Raw genomic sequence first — 16807 nt, 5'->3', positions numbered from 1 at the left:
AGACCTCAAAGGGCCACAGCACAGAAATTCAGAGAAAGACAGGATTGTCCAGTGGCCCCTAGCAACAAATGCCAGCTCTGCTTATGGACCCCGGGGGCAGCACACATTGGTTCTGCATCCTGAGATGTCCAACCCTGCTCTCCCACTAACACCTTGAGTAACCCAGTGGAGCTCTGCTCTTCACCCCTAGCATCAGCACAGCTCCTGAGTAAGGGCTTACTACTGTCTCCCAGAGGAACTTTGTCCTCCTTTCCCTATAATCCCAGCAGGATTCCTTCCACAGTAGTCCTGCCATGGTTGTGTTCAGGCTTTTCACCTGGACAGTGACCCCTTTGATGACAGGGACTACATTTCGTTCATGTCTGTGTCCCCACCTCTTAGTTCATGTCTGTGTCCTGGCAAAGACGATGCAACGCATGGACGTAGGGGAAGAGAAGAAAGAAGCTAATGTTTCTGGACCACTACTATCTATGTCAGGCACTGGATTAAGCATAACTAAATGTAGGCCTTCCTAAGTGCTTGGCTCTATTCCAAGGGTTAAAAACAAGTATCATAAATGTCGTAAGTGTTCAAAACTATCCTCCAAAGTAAATACTATTATCTCTACCTCAAAGACAAGGAGGCTAAGTTAGTCTTTCTCAGCCACACAGCCCCTACGCAACAGAGCAGGTTTGGAGTCCAGACCAACTCCTCCCGCTGTGCTCTCAAGTCCTTCACTGCACAATATTGTCTCAGCATCCAGCTCAACACCAATGCAACATCTCCTATGAATTAACCTGCCCATTCTGGCCTACTCCCTCAGCCAGAAAAACAATCGCCTGGCAATGCCTCCACTGACCCACATAACCTTTCTACCAAGGAAATTAGAATCTAGCACTGTGATTTCCCAATGATAAACTTTTTAAGGAACTTTCCCTTTGCTTATCTCCAGAACACCCGGCAGGCGGGTGGTCCATGAGATGTTTGTGTACAGTGACAAGAGGATTTCTGGGCAGCCAGTCACCCACCCTACATTCTGGGGCATGACCACAGCCAAAATGACAAGCACCTTTCTTTTTTGAAATGAGTTGATTGGGAGGGCAAACGCAGGTTGAATCAATGTGTAGTTCTGTTTGCCTAACACTATTTTAGAAGCTGGTACCTGTCTCAACTTGTTCAAGCTTCAGGGGTTCCCCTAGTGTTTGATTTTAAGCCCTAATCCCCACTTCTCAGGGATTTGGAATTGGAAAGCATCTGAAATAGCAGCAGATCCTGTTCCTGAAGGAAACTCTCCAGGTACTGTGCACAGGTAACCCTACTGTAGACATCTTGTCCTGGATAAAAATTTTTTTCTCTTCAACAAATGTGTATCTTCTAGTGTATTTCTCACTAATTTATCACTGCGAAGCCTTTAAAAAAATAAGCTTGATCCTCTTCCATGTCAGCATTCCTCAAATACTTCGTAGAATTGGAGTCCTTCCATAATAAAAGGATTTACCCATTAGCATCTGTAAGACAGCCTTTTCTCTAGTCTACATGTCACCTGTTCCTTGCTCCTATAGTTTGTTGGCTGGGATATAAGGTGCTGACACCTTACAGGGCGTTCTCCCACCCCTGTGAGTATGAACTACCGACCCTTTACCCTAACTCTGGCCCTCCCAGTCCCTGATCTTTCTTCTGACACCCCTGGTCCCTTATTTATCCTCTTCCCTCTGTGCAGGGAACAGAATCATGAGGATGGGTCCCCAGGGTCCCTGCCTGAAATGCTGAATTCACAGTCCATTTGGAATATGCAGCTCATGGTGATGAGAGCTCACGTGACTTTCAGGGTTGGAGGTCATTGCTATTATGGGACATGAAGGCTTTTGTAGATCTGCCTGTAAACCTATGTTCCTTTCATTTTTTCCGCCTTCTCTTTGTCTTTCTTTCTGGGCTGTTAATGACATCCTGTCCCTCTACCTATATCTATCCTCTGCCCTTTTCCCCTTTCTCCTCTTTACCTCCCCTTCATTCTCTGCTCAGCCTCGTGGTCCTCTCTGAAACCTTTCCAGCCTATGCTGCTTGTTGATTGCTTCAGGAGCCCCAGAGGTGGCCACGGTGTTTTGGGACTTGAGCACATGTCCAGTAGTCACAGCCATGGAAAGGAGAGCCAAGGGGATGTATCTGTTGTACTTTTGAGTTGTTTCACCCTCATTTTTTCACACTTTGTCCTGTGGGGCTGGCACAGGAGTTGCTGCCCCATCTGATTTTTCCAAGCATGTCTGTGTCTCCACCACCTGAACCTCTCTTTCTGGTTTTCTGACACACATTTCACCTCTCCTGGATCCCTCTTCTTCTGGGCTCTTTCTTACACTCACCAGATCTTTTTTTCTCTTCTCAATCATCCCTGTTATGTTTCTTTTTTTTTCTTTTTTTAATGCATTTTTTATTATTGTTATTATTTTATAATACAGTTTCATATTCCCTTATCCCCTCCCCTGTTTCCTCCCCCCAGTTCCGCTATATCATTATTAACATAAAGTTCTTCATACTCAGTCATATGTCCATCATTGCGGGCACGGACAATGGCAGAGAGTCCAGAATCCTATTGTCAAGATATAGTAAACAGTTTCATTGTAAGTCCATCTTTGTCTGAAAGTAGAAATGCATGCCACACTACATCCTCACATCTGAATGTTAGTCTCTATTTCACAGCTACTCTACATCCCCTTAAATGAAAAGTCATGATTCAAAATCAACAATAGAAAGAAAAATAGAAATTTACCATGCCATGAAGTTAAATGACATGTTACTAGATATGACAGTCTCCATTACACAGCTACTATACATCCCCTTAAATGAAGAGCCACAAAACAAAATCAACATCAGGGAGAAAAAAGAAATTAACACCATCAAGAAGTTAAATAACATGCTATTAAATGACTAATGTGTAGCTGAAGAAATGAAAATCAAGAACCTTCTTGAAGAAAATTATGCCACTGCATGATCTACGAGTCACTGAATGATTTAATCAGAAGGAAGTGTTTTGAAGAGATGAAACTGACAGAAAACAACAAAACCCATGTGATATAGTTTCTGCTGATCTTTGTTGAAGTGAGTCTCCTCCAGACAATAAGAAGATGGGTTTTGATTTTTAATCCAGTGTACTAATCTATGACGTTTGATTGAGCTTAAGCCATTTACATTCAGAGTTTAATATACATGGGTGGTACTTTGGTCCTGTCATTTTAGGAATGGATTGTTCATTGGTTTAGTCTTCTGTTGTCATTTTCGTGGGATGTTCTTCCTGTTTGCCTTTGTTTTGGGTAGGTGCTATTCCTCTTCTCTGTGAAGAGAACATCTTTAAGTATCCCTTGTAGGGCAGGTTTGGAAGAGGCAAATTCTTTTAGCTTTTCTTTACTGTGGAAGAATTTTATTTCATTTTCAAAGACGAAAGAAAGCTTTGCTGGATATGTTATCCTGGGCCGAAAATTTTTTTTTTTAGAATCTGGAATATGTCACTCCATTTTCTTCTTGCCTGTAGAGTTTCCTGTGAGAGATCTCCTGTGAGCTTAATTGGCTTTCCTTTATATGTCAATTGATTTTTTTCACGTGCACATTTAAGGATTTTTTCCTTATGTTCAATTGAAGAGAGCTTGAAGATCATATGTCGTGGTGAAGATCGTTTTTGATCAAGCCTGTTGGGAGTTCTGTGCCCCTCCTGGAACTTGTTTCCCAATTCTTCCTCTAGATTAGGGAAATTTTCCTTTATTATTTCATTAAATACATTTGCAAACTCAGCTTCTCTTTCTGCACCTTCTGGGACTCCCATAACTCTTAGATTTGGCCTCTTAACAGTGTCTTTCAATTCTTGAATACTTTTTTTGGCCTGATCCAGCTCTGCTTCCAGCTTTTTGTTTGCTTCCCCCTGGTGACAGGAAATACCTTCCAATTCTGAGATTCTTTCTTCTGCTTGCTTCATTCTGTTTTGGAGACTCTCCACTGTACTCTTAATTTGCTCCACTGTGTTCTTGATTTCTGATATACCAGCCTTGATTTGCTTTATTGCTTCCTTAAATTCTTTGAACTCTTGCATGAGCTTCTCATTGTTAATCAGAATCTTTAAAATGAGTCTTATGGATTCTGTGTGCCCCATTTTCTCGATGTCTTCCTCAGTTAACTCTGAGGTTGGCATAGGGTTTTGCTCCTTTGCAGGGGAGTTTTCGGGAATATTCATTGTGCCTTTGTCTCTTCTTTTGCTCTTGATCATTGTACTTCTGGTTAGCAGAGTCTTCTCCTTGGGGTAGGTTCCTAAGCTGTGTCACCCACAGGTCTACAATGCGATTTTACTTATTGCAGTTGGTACACACCTTTTTGCTTGCAGCCACTTGTGCTACAACCTCCAGCGAGTTCCAGGTTTGGGTTCTTATGTCAGATTTCCACCGTGGTCTCCACAGCCCCAGCTCTTGGCTCACCACTCTCCTCCACCTCCTGTGATACCGTGCTGAGGCATCACTGTTGTTTCTGCAACCTTTCTCCCACTTTCAGTTGGAGCAGGTCCCAGGATTAGAGAGACACCAGGTGTCTATATAATTAGGTTGTTGGTGGTGCTGATCTTGTCGGAACCTGTTGGACGTTAGGTCTGGGTGCCACACGGACCTATTTTGGCCGGTACAATGCCACAGTTGGTATTATTTTCCTGCGGGACCAGTGCATTCACGAACCTCAGCAAGTTCTTGCGAGATCAGCACATGCGCAGTTCACTATTGTCCCCTGCAGTCCTAAACCTATTGCCACAGTGCCCAAAATGGCGCCTGATGTACAACCACTAAGGTTCTTGATTTGCTGGCCATCAGATCCGAGGGCTATCCCAGACCTGCCCTGAGTGGAACCCGTAGAATGCCACATCGTTGCAGTTTACCAAGACAGAAATGAGTTCACTCCCAGCTCAGCGCATGCTCTGTCCTCTCCCTTGCCCTTTCCTCTTTACACAAAATGGTGCCCAATTCAGCTCTAGGGGGCTGACTGGGCTGTGAAATCCACTCTGTTCTCGTACTGCCCGTCTGAGATCTGCTGCTCTGTCTCTGCTCCTGGTCAAATGAAATGGACCAGCAGAATGGACAGTTCTTTGTCTGGGTTCACCTCCAAAGCTCCCAGTGAAAGTCCCTTCCCACCTGGTTGCTGGTGGAGTTTCGGCTGCTGTGGAGTTCAGATCGCTGTGCTGGAGTATCAGTCTCTGCAACACCACACCGTTGTGTCCACTGCTTTCCTGTGTCAGTCAGTCTCCAGGTACCCCTCTGCTGTTGTTCTGTCCTTTCCTACAACCTGAAATATGTCCTCTCTGCTTCATCCTGATTGAATGTTTTTCTGTCTGTATAAACGTGTCCTTACCCTATTCCGCCATCTTGATCTCTCCATCCCTGTTATGTTTCAATGCAACCTCTCTTTCACTCCCAGGGAATTCCAGGTGTAGGGCATCAAGCAGAGCCCTTGGCCACCAGAAGGAAGACCCTGTGCCTAGAGGGACCAAGTCTATACTAAAGGGGTAGATGACTCTCACTAGGCAGGACAGCAAGGGAACTTGGCTGATGCATTGGGGTCCTTGTTCAGTGGAGAATCCTGAAAGGTGAGAATTGGCTGCAAAATCTAATTTCACCCTTTCGCTTTCAAGGGAAGAGGTGTAACCTTGGCCATGACCATGAAGTTAGTATGGAAATGAAGCAGTGCACATGTTTCTACCCAATGTGCTATCCCATAAACATAACAAAACCCTCATTAAAACAGTTAAGCATAATAACCCACCACAGCAGCAAGCGTCTCCTCATAGGATTTAATGCAACATAAAACCCCAGGTACCAATAGACATTTTATTCACAACTTCTTGACTATCCCTGTGATTAGTTTTGGTCACAGCTTCACCTTACCCTGTTTCTCACCACTGCTTTGGGCAGTGCTAGACAGCCAGCTGGAATCTGTTTTACAGACAGCCTCTCTGCGGTGGCTCCACGATTCAACCCCATGTTGATTAGTCAGGAGCCTCCTTCAACCTGACTGCTCTCCCTCTCAGCCACAGCGGTTTGCTTATTCTCTTTCCTTTATAAAAATCCTGCCCAAACACCACCTTGGGGGTTTCCACTCTGAGTTTATCTTCCCTGTCCACCCACAGGAGGAGCAGAAAGGGGGAGATATGGATTTTTGCAAGGGTGTGGACCTACATGATTATTCAAGGAGAAGAAAAGAAGACAGAGAAGAGGAAGCGAGAGACACAAAAGCAACAGAAGGGAGGCAAGAAGTACATTAAACAAAGGACCAACCAGGCACCTTGTAGGTTCTTATGATGTCACCACCTAATGGTTCTTCATGGCAGCTTTTCTTAGATAGTTTCTAATCATCGCCATTTCATGTACTCTTTAAGCACAGGCCAGGCTAATCCCTAACAGGTACAGTTACAAACATTCATGGAGGCCCTCCTATTTTCAGACAGTAGGCAAGTCTCATTTTCCAGGTGAAACAAATAAGGTCTCAGAGAGGTGATGTTCCTCGCCAAGCGTCACAGAGTAACAAGGCCACATGTGAGGAAGAGCCAGGACTCCAAGCCAGATCTGACTGCAGTATGTTGCTAATGATTAGCAAAGCAGAAAACCAGGGGTTCAGAGAGAGACCAAGTGATTGGCAGCGTAACAGAGTTCTGTGAAACTCCTTAGGGAAATGAAAGAGGTGAAAGCAGAACTTGCCGGGGCTTGAAGCTGGATTCCCAGTTGCTGCTGTGGATCTGAGAGCTGCATTCCTCCCAACACTGCTGCCACACTGTCAGGTAAAGCTAAAACTGGATGGGCCCTTTTGTGGGGAAGAGGTTTTAGGAAGAACACCTGAGTTTTAACCTTAGGTTAAAACCAAAGGCCACGCAAATTCCTCTCTAAGTAGGCAAATGCCATTATAAACCGAGTCACTTCAAGGCCCAAGCAGGAACTTTTCAAACCATGTGTTTTCAACTTCTTTATCTTTCTCCCTCCACACTCCTTGCTTCTTCGCTTCCCTTTTCTTTCCCTCTTTCCCTCTCTCCTTTCATTCCTTCTTTCTCTCTTCCACTTCGTTCTTCCTCTCTCCCTTCTTCGCATTCTCCTACACAAACTTCCCTACTTCTTTTCCTTCTTCCCACCTTTCCTTCTCCTGCTATTGCTTTCCTTCTTCCATTTCTCTCTCTCTCTCTCTTTTTAAGATTGGAAAAGCAGGGCCCTGCGGCATGGCCTAGCGGCTAGAGTCCTCACCTTGAACGCCCCGGGATCCCATATGGGCACCGGTTCTAATCCCAGCTGCTCCACTTCCCATCCAGCTCCCTGCTTGTGGCCTGGGAAAGCAGTTGAGGACGGCCCAATGCATTGGGACCCTGCATCCGCGTGGGAGACCTGGAAGAGGTTCCTGGTTCCTGGCTTCGGATCGGCGCGCACAGGCCCGTTGCGGCTCACTTGGGGAGTGAATCATTGGATGGAAGATCTTCCTCTCTGTCTCTCCTGTATATCTGGCTTTGTAATAAAATAGATAAATCTTTAAAAAAAAAAAAGATTGGAAAAGCAGACATACAGAGAGAAGGATACACAAAGAGAAAGACCCTTCTGCTGGTTTATTTCCCAAGTGGCCACAATGACCGGAGCTGATTCTATCCAAAGCCAGGAGCAAGGAACCTCCTCCAGGTCTCCTGCACAGCGCTCAGGGGTCCAAGGCTTTGGGCCATCCCCCACTGCCCTCCCAGGTCACAAGCAGGGAACTGGATGGGAAGTAGAGTAGCCAGGACACAAACTGCAATCCATAGGGGATCCTGGTGTTTGCAAGGCAAGGACTTCAGCCACTAGGCCATTGCTCCAGGCCCTCCCTTATTCTCTTTGTCCTTCTCAACTCCTCTATCCCTTCCTACCTTCTTTTCTTCCTTTTTCCCTTTCTCCCTTTCCTGCTATGATCCTCTCCTCGCCTGCTTTCCTTCTCCCCCTTTCTTCACACAGTGCTTTCTCTTGTTTAATCAATACTTCCTTAGCCCGACAGTGCTTTAGTTGACTCACTCAATATTTTTTAGCAGCCTACAGCACTAACACATAACATGAGATTCAAAACAGCTTTCTGGACATTCTTGGAGTTACGAGGGCTAGTTCATAATCTTGGGAGTTGTAAGAACTTTGAAATAGCTCACACCTTTTGAACTGGTAATTCCACATCCTGGAAGGGTTCCCTGAAGAAATTCAAGAGTAAAGAAAAAATACAAAGTTGTTCATAATGGAGATTTTTGTAATGGAAAGAAAATTACAAATTACAAACCACTCACCTACCTGGCACTAGGGGAATGACCAAGCAACAATAATACTACATCACTGGAAAACTGTGCCATTAAAAGCAGTACAGGACAAGATGCCAGCATTTAGCATTGGATATAAAAAGCACAGGGTAAAAGAGATTTCGGTCTTGTGTGTGGGGGTGGCATTTGATATAGTAGTTAAGAACCTGCATCCCAGATCAGAATGCAGGGTTGGGTTTGAGTCTCTGCTCTACTTAAAATTCTAGCTTCTTGCTAACACACACCCTGCGAGACAGCAAATGAGGGGCTCAGGCATTGGGTCCCTAACACCCATATGGATGATCCAAATTGAGTTCTTGGCTCATGGTTTCATTCAGTTTCCCAGTCATGGCTCTTGTAGGCATCTCGGAAATGAGCCAGCACAGAGGAACAGGGGAGGTCTCTCTCTGACTCTTTACCTTTCAAATAAATAAAATAAAATATAAAAATGTAAAAAAAGAAAAAAAAAAGATCAGAGTCCGAACAGCACACCACCTGAAACACAGCTTTACAGAAACATTTCTTTGAATACAAATAAGGGTCAGCAGAGAACTGGGAGAGACAGAGCTCACTGATAAAGTTATTTAGATTTTAGGCAAGCAATGCCAAGCAAGTCTAATGAGGGCAAGCTTGGAGAGCCACACTGGAATCAGAAGGGCTTTCTGTATCTATAAAGTGGAACCCATGGAATTTGGGCCATGGGTTCTGATCTGACCATCTGCCCCACCCTGGCACTGCCCCACCCTGGCACTGCCCACCAACCAGTAAAGCTGAGATGTCCGTGATGCTCTGATGCGGCAGATTTCATTCTCCTGACCTATGTGTTTTAGCATGTTCCCTCCTGGATTCTGGCTCTTGTATTCCTTCACCAGGAACCCTTCCCACCTCCCTACCCTCACGCTAACCTCAATGTCCTTCAAACACCATCTGACCAGTGAATTAAATGAGGCATGATACAATGTTGGGAAAGACTTCAATAGTGGAATGATGGACTTAGGACTGTTCACAAAGGATCACCCATTGTAATACTAGAGGGGAAATCAATACGGGGGAAGGGACTTTGGGAGGTGGACAGGAAATCCCAGAGCCTTTGCAACTATATCATAAAATGATAATAAATAATATTTTTAAAAAATGAGGCATGAGCTATGCCCAAATAGTGACCCATGATGAAAATGGGCTCAGTTGCTGGACTCTTTCAGTGGGGAGGAGACATCTAGTTGAGAATTATCCCTGAATCAGTGCTTTCCTTTGTGTTGTTTCTGCTTTCTGTGTCTCTGTCATCTGTTTCAAGTCTCTATCTGGAGAACACACTGACAAACTGAACAGAATCTTGGCTGGATGACTTGATACCATGCCCCTGACCCTGGCCAGAATCCCAACAGCTTCAAAGGCCTAAGTGCTTCTCCCAGCCACAATCCCGCTTCTCCTTTAACTGTGGCTGACTTTTCCCTGGGTCTAGACATCCAGGATTTTCTTTCCAGTTGAATGCTCTTTAGTGCAATGTGATAAAAAAAAAAAGAATACCCTTTGAACATTCAAAATAGGGGGTCACAAAGACCATAATAATGATAGCTATAATGAACTGGGTCCAGTAATGTGGCTGGCATAGTAGTAGGAATTTTGCTAGCATTATCTCATTGAAGCCCCAAAGGCACCATTATGGAGTAGGTCCTATTGTTTCTATTTGTACCAAAGAGGAATCTGAGTTTGAGAGATATCAAATAATTGACTCAAGGTCAAACCCAGGTTGTACAGATGTCAAATCTTCCCTAACCCCTGCATTACATAGCCCAACTATCCAAACACTGAAGATACCAGAACATGGTATGAGTATAAATGATCTACTGCCTTTCTTAGAATCTACTTACTCTTACTTTATGTACAACCCAAATAATACACTTTGTTATTTGTTTCCCAAGATTTCAGTGGAACAGAAATAATAAATGTTTTGAAAAGAAAAAGGTAGGCTTAAGATTCAACACTACTGATATCCTTAAAGCGTAGCCAGAATCTGACAACAGAAAACAACCACAAAAACAGATAAAAGGACAAAAAAGAATGTCATTTAATGTTGCAGAGGACTCCACACATTTCAAGTAGTCCTGAGTCTTTTAGCACAAAACAATAGTTGGAACTCATAGTTCTGACCTTGAGTCATTGAGTCATTAAGATTATATTTTGTGCTTACTGATCTGCATATGGGTGTAAGCAAGGATGAGATATATTTCAGAAGGATATTGAGCCAAATGGTTCTGCTAAGAAAAGAATAAGTTGTGCTGCTCAAAGGAATAAATAAATACTGAACCCTTGGAAACACTGGCTATTGAGAAAGACGACATTTCTTTGGGAGAGAAGGTCTGAATGATGAGTTCCATTCTCACAGATCCTCTATTTCAGCCATTGTCATGGATCAAGGTTTCCTTATACTCACTTTTTAAAAGCCTAAACAGTCATTCAATGCATGGCTTAGCTTTCAGAATTGGTTACATTGCTGCTGATTGTGTTGTGTTGTGGGTGTTATTCTATAAAAGAGGGTTTTGTGGTATTTAAATGATTCTATTCTGTTTCTTAAACGAAAAACAATGACAGCCCAATTTTTATCACATCTTTCCCCCTGCAGGAAGAAACAATAAAGGAAAAATGGAATTCTGTTTGAGAAGACAGTGCTAGCAGTCACATCTCCATCAGAAACATTTTAGGGTTTTCTTTTGTAGGATTTGGAAATCTTGCGCATCAAGTGGCGGCCAAATCTTGATCTGTGGGTGTTAGCAATCAGAATAGCTGAAAAAATACAACTCAACTACTGGCTTCCTGAAAGCAAACATCCCTTGGACGTTTTTCCTGGGCCTGGTTTTTCCTTTCAGATGCCCACTCACTGATTGATACACAGAAATGTGAAACGTTTGCCTTGCTTTGTGGAGTATTGGCAATGTTGTTTACCCATGGAAAAGCTGTTTTAAAAGGTGAAAGATTTACATGATCTGAAGAGAAACCAGAGTATGGAAAAACTGTTTTATCTATGAATTTTCCAGACCCCTCTACAGCTTTTATCTAGAAACCTTGGAATTGTCCTAAACCCCAGTTCCTACCACATTTCCTCCATCGCTGTGTTGCCAGTGCTGTCTCCATCATTTTGAAACCTGCATGGATACTACATTGGTCTTGGCTCATGAGATCTACAGTTCACAGTTCAGTCTAATAGATCTGAACTAGCTATCTTCCATTGGTTTCCTTTCTCTCCAATCCATTCCCTACTCTGCCATTCTGATAATGTCATTGTTCTGCTTAAGCCTGTTCATGGTTCCCCTCTCTGCCTGTAGAACATCACAACCTATGGGCTGCACCACCGGCAGAATGAGGGATGGGTAACATTGGGATGGACTCCCACTGCCTTTGACAACTCGGGGCAGTAGGAACTTCAGAAACAACTCAAGACTGCAGCCTTTTCACTTCACCAGTATTCCATATAACCTACTTTCTTTCGGAAAAAAGTCCAGGGGATGTTAGGGAAACCTAGAATATAAGGATCTTCTCATCCTGGACCCACCTATCTCAGCAGACTAACATGCAAGTTCCTGCTCTGCAAATGCTTTGCAGTAACCCAGCTTGCTCTTGATTTTGGCCAAAAGGCTAAGAAGTGATGTCTTCCCAGCTTATATCCACACCACATTTTAGAAAGTTTATTACTTTGAACTTGGATCCAGGCTTGCATCCACCTTATCTCTCTGCTTGGTGAGCTTCCACTCATTTTGTTGGGGAGACTCTGTTCAACATTTCCCTCTCTGAAGCTCTCCCCTGCTTCTGTAAACAGACATTAATCACTCCCTCTTCTCTGCTCCATTGCAAACTGGATGGGGAAGCCTGAGCAAGTTACTGGGACTCTCTGAGTCTTAATCTTGTCATTGAAAAATGTATATAATAATACCTGCCTTGCAAGGTTAGTCTAAGGATTAAATAAAATAGCATATGTAAAGCATTAAGCATGGAGTTTGGCATAAAGGAAACACTTGGCAAATATTTGTTGAATAATAAATGGTCGTTGTTATTATTACTATCAAACTCCTGCCAACACACTTATCTGTAATTGTGCAAAGTAATTCCTCTTCTACAATTTTTCTACTCTTCTTGGTCCAATGGATTCTGCTTTGCTAGAATGCCAGTACTGTGTAGAAAGGAATCCTAGATTTGTCAGCTGGCCTACCCTAACCATCATCATCCATGCCTCACAGGTTGTAGATCTTCATACTATTTGTGGAGTGCTCACTTTCCTCATTTAGCTCTTATAGAGGGTCCAATGTTGATGATGGATGTGAAATACTTTGAAAGTATAGGCATTTCACAAACATCTTGTAAATCTAGGCCTTGCCTTTCCATATATACTTTCAGTTTCAAAGCTGGTGCTCTATTGAGCTGCCAGACTGGGTAGACAGCTGCCAGACCTCTGGGTAGACAAAGTGGCATGTGAATTCTAGGAAAGTTGGAGGCCCACATGGAATGCTACCACTTGTATTGGTTCGACAGTCAAGCAAGGCAGTTATAATTTGTATCATCACCTTCTGAAATGGATGTCTTAACAGAATAGCACAGGTGGATATGTCTGCTTCAACTTTTAGGTTTCTATTCCAAGCATAGTTTGGGATATTTAGAAAACTGAGTTCAGGTACCCTAGGTCTCTACACCAGAATGTGGCCACACTTATCAAGGAAGGGGAAGTCCTGGTGGGATTGGCAAGCGAGGAGGTTCTGATGTGGGAGTCATGGGTGAGAGCTGGATGTTCCTCAGTGATAAACTTGTTTGACCTTGTTGGACCCATTTACAAACAAGGAGCTGAAGTCAAAAGATAATCAGTGACTTTTTCAAGGTCACTTAGCCAGCTCTGGACTCCCTCCTTTCATTAAATTAAACATCCTCTCTACATCTGAGAAAGAAGGAGGGGGCATGCCAGAAGAGGAAATGACAATATCTGAAAAATATCTGCAGCCAGAAGTCCATTTTAGGGCTCCATTCTTATTTGTTTGGTAGTCTGGGTCTGTATGCAGAAATTCAAGACAAGAAAATTCTTTGTACATGGAATGAGTGACCACAGAGGGGGACAACAGAATTGAGTTTTGAACCCCCACTGATCTCTCTCTCTCTCTCTCTCTCTGTATATACTTTATTGTTTAGATAATTAGGAGAATTGTACTTTGTTTTTGTTTAATTTGCCGGAAGTCTGGATGAAGGAATACAAATCAGATGAAGCTTTTAGAAAATCATTTCAAAAGAGGTCATCAAATGGGGAACAGAAGAGTAGGTGGGAAAAGGAGGAGACAGGGAGACAATTGCAATCTCCTCTGCTTGAATTGATGAGGTCTTGTCACTGCAGTGACCACGGAATGGAAGCAAAGGGAGGGATGTGGGTGAGAGACACACAGGGAAGAATTGACACAAAACTCCTCCATGAAGAAGTGGGGATAATTAATCAGGTTCCAAGGAGATGAAGTGCAAGCCAGGAAGGTAAGCGAGGCTGATACACACATCTCTTGAAAGGCTAAAAAGACAGGCAATCTTATTGAAACAAATACAAGTTTGTTCCAGTAGGAGGAATTTTTTTTTGCCTGGAATACAGAATCAAGCTAATTAAGTAAAGTGACTCACTGGCGGTCGGCTTATTGTTTAAGAAATCTCTAAATTTACGTTCCATTTCACTGAGAAGGTGTTTACTCAAACCTTAATAGCCAGCACAGTTCCTTTAAGTACCACATCTATCTCTCCCTCCTCCTCTGTCTCAGGGGAAGCGGGCCTTCCTGGGGTTCAAGGCCTAGGTTCTAGACATGGATTTCTCTCCTTTTGCTTCCAAGGTTCTCTGCTTTATGCTCCCTGCTCACTCTTTTCCTTCTTCTTTGACCTTAAGCAAGACTGGACTGGATCTTGAGACTTCATTTCTGATTCCTACCACTACGTCACTTCATTTAAACACCACTTCTGATATTGCTGCCAGCCAGTCCAGACTGAAATCAAACTCTGTTATTGAGCTTTGCCCAATGGCTGGTATACTGTAGATATTCAGCAACTTGGTGTTACTGTTGAATAAATGAATGAATGATAAAAAAGATAGAAGAAATAAAAGGCACAGCTTTATTCCACTAATATATTTAACCTATACGACACCAAAAAAAATTGGTTGAGCTGGTTTATTTCTGGGAAAAGATGGTACCACCTACGTATCAATAACATTATGAATCATTCATATAATTTAGATAAAGAGCCCTTTTAGTGGAAAAAAAGATTGACTGATAACTCTTCTGAATTAGTTAACCCTTAAGTGATAACTACTTTCATCAAATAGACATAGCCTGAACTGACTGAGCCATGTAGGAAGTATTGAAGTAGCCATGATCTATACATATTGAAAAGAGTCCCTTGATCCCATACTGCTCAATTGTTACCACATTCTGACAAGAGTTAATGAAATAAAAACTGATCAATTCTGTTTTATCAAATTGCTTCTTTCATTCCCAATATCTCTTGGTTCTACTGCTATATCTCTGACTTTTATCAGTTCTTTTCTCAGCCACCAATTGCTTTTTCTTTCTCCTTCCCCTTCTTTGCTTTCCCCACTGCTCAGATGCAATGCAGTGCCTGAAGACATATCTATTTTTTGTCTCTATAAACACCATGACAATGATATTAGAAGAAAAAAAAAGGATTCTCTCAAAGAAGGGAAATTCATGGAGTTGAGATTTCAACCCATATTTGAAAAGCAGAACACGAATGGCAGAATAGAGGAGCTATGAGTTAATATTCCAACAAAGGGGAATTCCTAAAAGGAGCCTCAGCTGGCTTACCTAACACAATCCATGTGCTTCCATGCTGCTGTAGAGCTCAGTGTCCCAAACTGACTTCATCCTCTTCCTCCTCTTCCTCCTGCATCACCGCCATTCCCTCCCTTTATTCCTCCCTAAGGTATCCTCTTTGCCTGTAATCCTCATCCCCAAAAGCTGAAAACACTGCCCACAACAATGTCAGTACACTTCACATCCATCATTCAAAACCCACTGTATGGACTTCCACTGGTACAAACAACTTCACAGGGTCAAAGTGTGTGGCTGTATCAGTGCTCCCACCATACTTTGAGATCTTAGAGATCATTTCATTAGTGATATTGACCTGAAAATTGAGTTAGTTCTTAGCACGGGATTACCATAAAACGATAATTTATTGAAAACTCTCTGGAGAATGATCTATTCCTTGACTGTCACCACTCCCTCTACCTATCCCACAAAGTTAAGTAAGGTGATAATTTTATCACTCAAAAGTAATTTCAAAACTGGGTAATAAAATTCTATTATTGAAGTATTATACAATACTATTAGAATATATTGTATTGCCCTAATATTGGTACTCTATAGAAGTATCATTATAACACCATTGTTTGAGGCTTGTACATTGAAACCTGTGTGATTTGATGTTCCCATGATAGCAATTACTCTTTTTGATATCCATTTGCCTCATCTGTAGTGGCAAGAGGTGATATTTCTTCTTGCAGTACCTAATGCAAGGTGATACCTAAAATACCATTTGTCCTGGGTACCAGGACCCAGCACTAGGTTCATGTCCCAACTCTGCCACTAGTGGTTTAGGAAGGTTATTTTCCATCTCTGGGAAGATGCTTCTTATCTTTATGCTGGGCTAGATGACCTCTGAACATGTGGTTATCTAAGATTTGATACATCTTAATAGATCATTAACCTCAAAGTAGCCCAGGCCCAGTCTTGTCTTCACGGAGACCAAGGTCCTTGCCTTCACTCAGGTGGCAGCAAGCAAGAACACAGGCCAGGGACTGCAGAGCTGATCTGAGCGAACAGTCAGGACTTTGATTCTCAGGCTCAGAATCTGGGTAGCAAATGCTTCTGAAGAAGCTGGATACTGACTGTGCATGGGTTTGATCTTTACCTTGGATCTTCTGCTGGTTCCTCTTTTCATGTTTTTCTAGAGGGGCAAAATTATTCAAGTAGAGTCCAAGAGACAGGCTTCCCTTGGAACATACACCTGCCGATTTCAGTGACATTGGCTATACTGAGGATTATTTGGGGGCTGTGAGGGAAACTTTTCTCATTCCCTTATATATGAAAAAATGAAGTCTATAATTTTTGTCTTAGCATTACTGCTAGCATGGTGCAGTGGCTAGAACCTTCTTGGGAATTATGGAGCCTAACTGTGAAGCCCAAGGCTAGAAATGCAGACCCAGGTTGACACAGGGCTCCCTTTGGGTTCAAATGACTTGTAGAGGAGTGTTTTACAGCTCAGGCCGTGACTGCATAGCTCTGGCTCCAACCCAGAATGGGAGATTAGGCGAAGGTAAGCAATGCTTTCCTGGTGGAACATCTGTGCACAAGATGCTTGACCTGGCACTGAAATGAAATGCCAGCATTGTAAGCAGCAGCTTAATATGCTGTGCCACAGTGCTGGCCCCAGAAGTTCAATTACAGCAGAAGAACCCACTATTCAGCACCCCCAGGGGGAGAGAGGAGGTGAGCTGTT

This window comes from Ochotona princeps, chromosome 17, assembly GCF_030435755.1.
Source record: "Ochotona princeps isolate mOchPri1 chromosome 17, mOchPri1.hap1, whole genome shotgun sequence".
In the NCBI taxonomy this organism is placed as follows: Eukaryota; Metazoa; Chordata; class Mammalia; order Lagomorpha; family Ochotonidae; genus Ochotona; species Ochotona princeps.
This window is presented reverse-complemented; position numbering follows the sequence as displayed.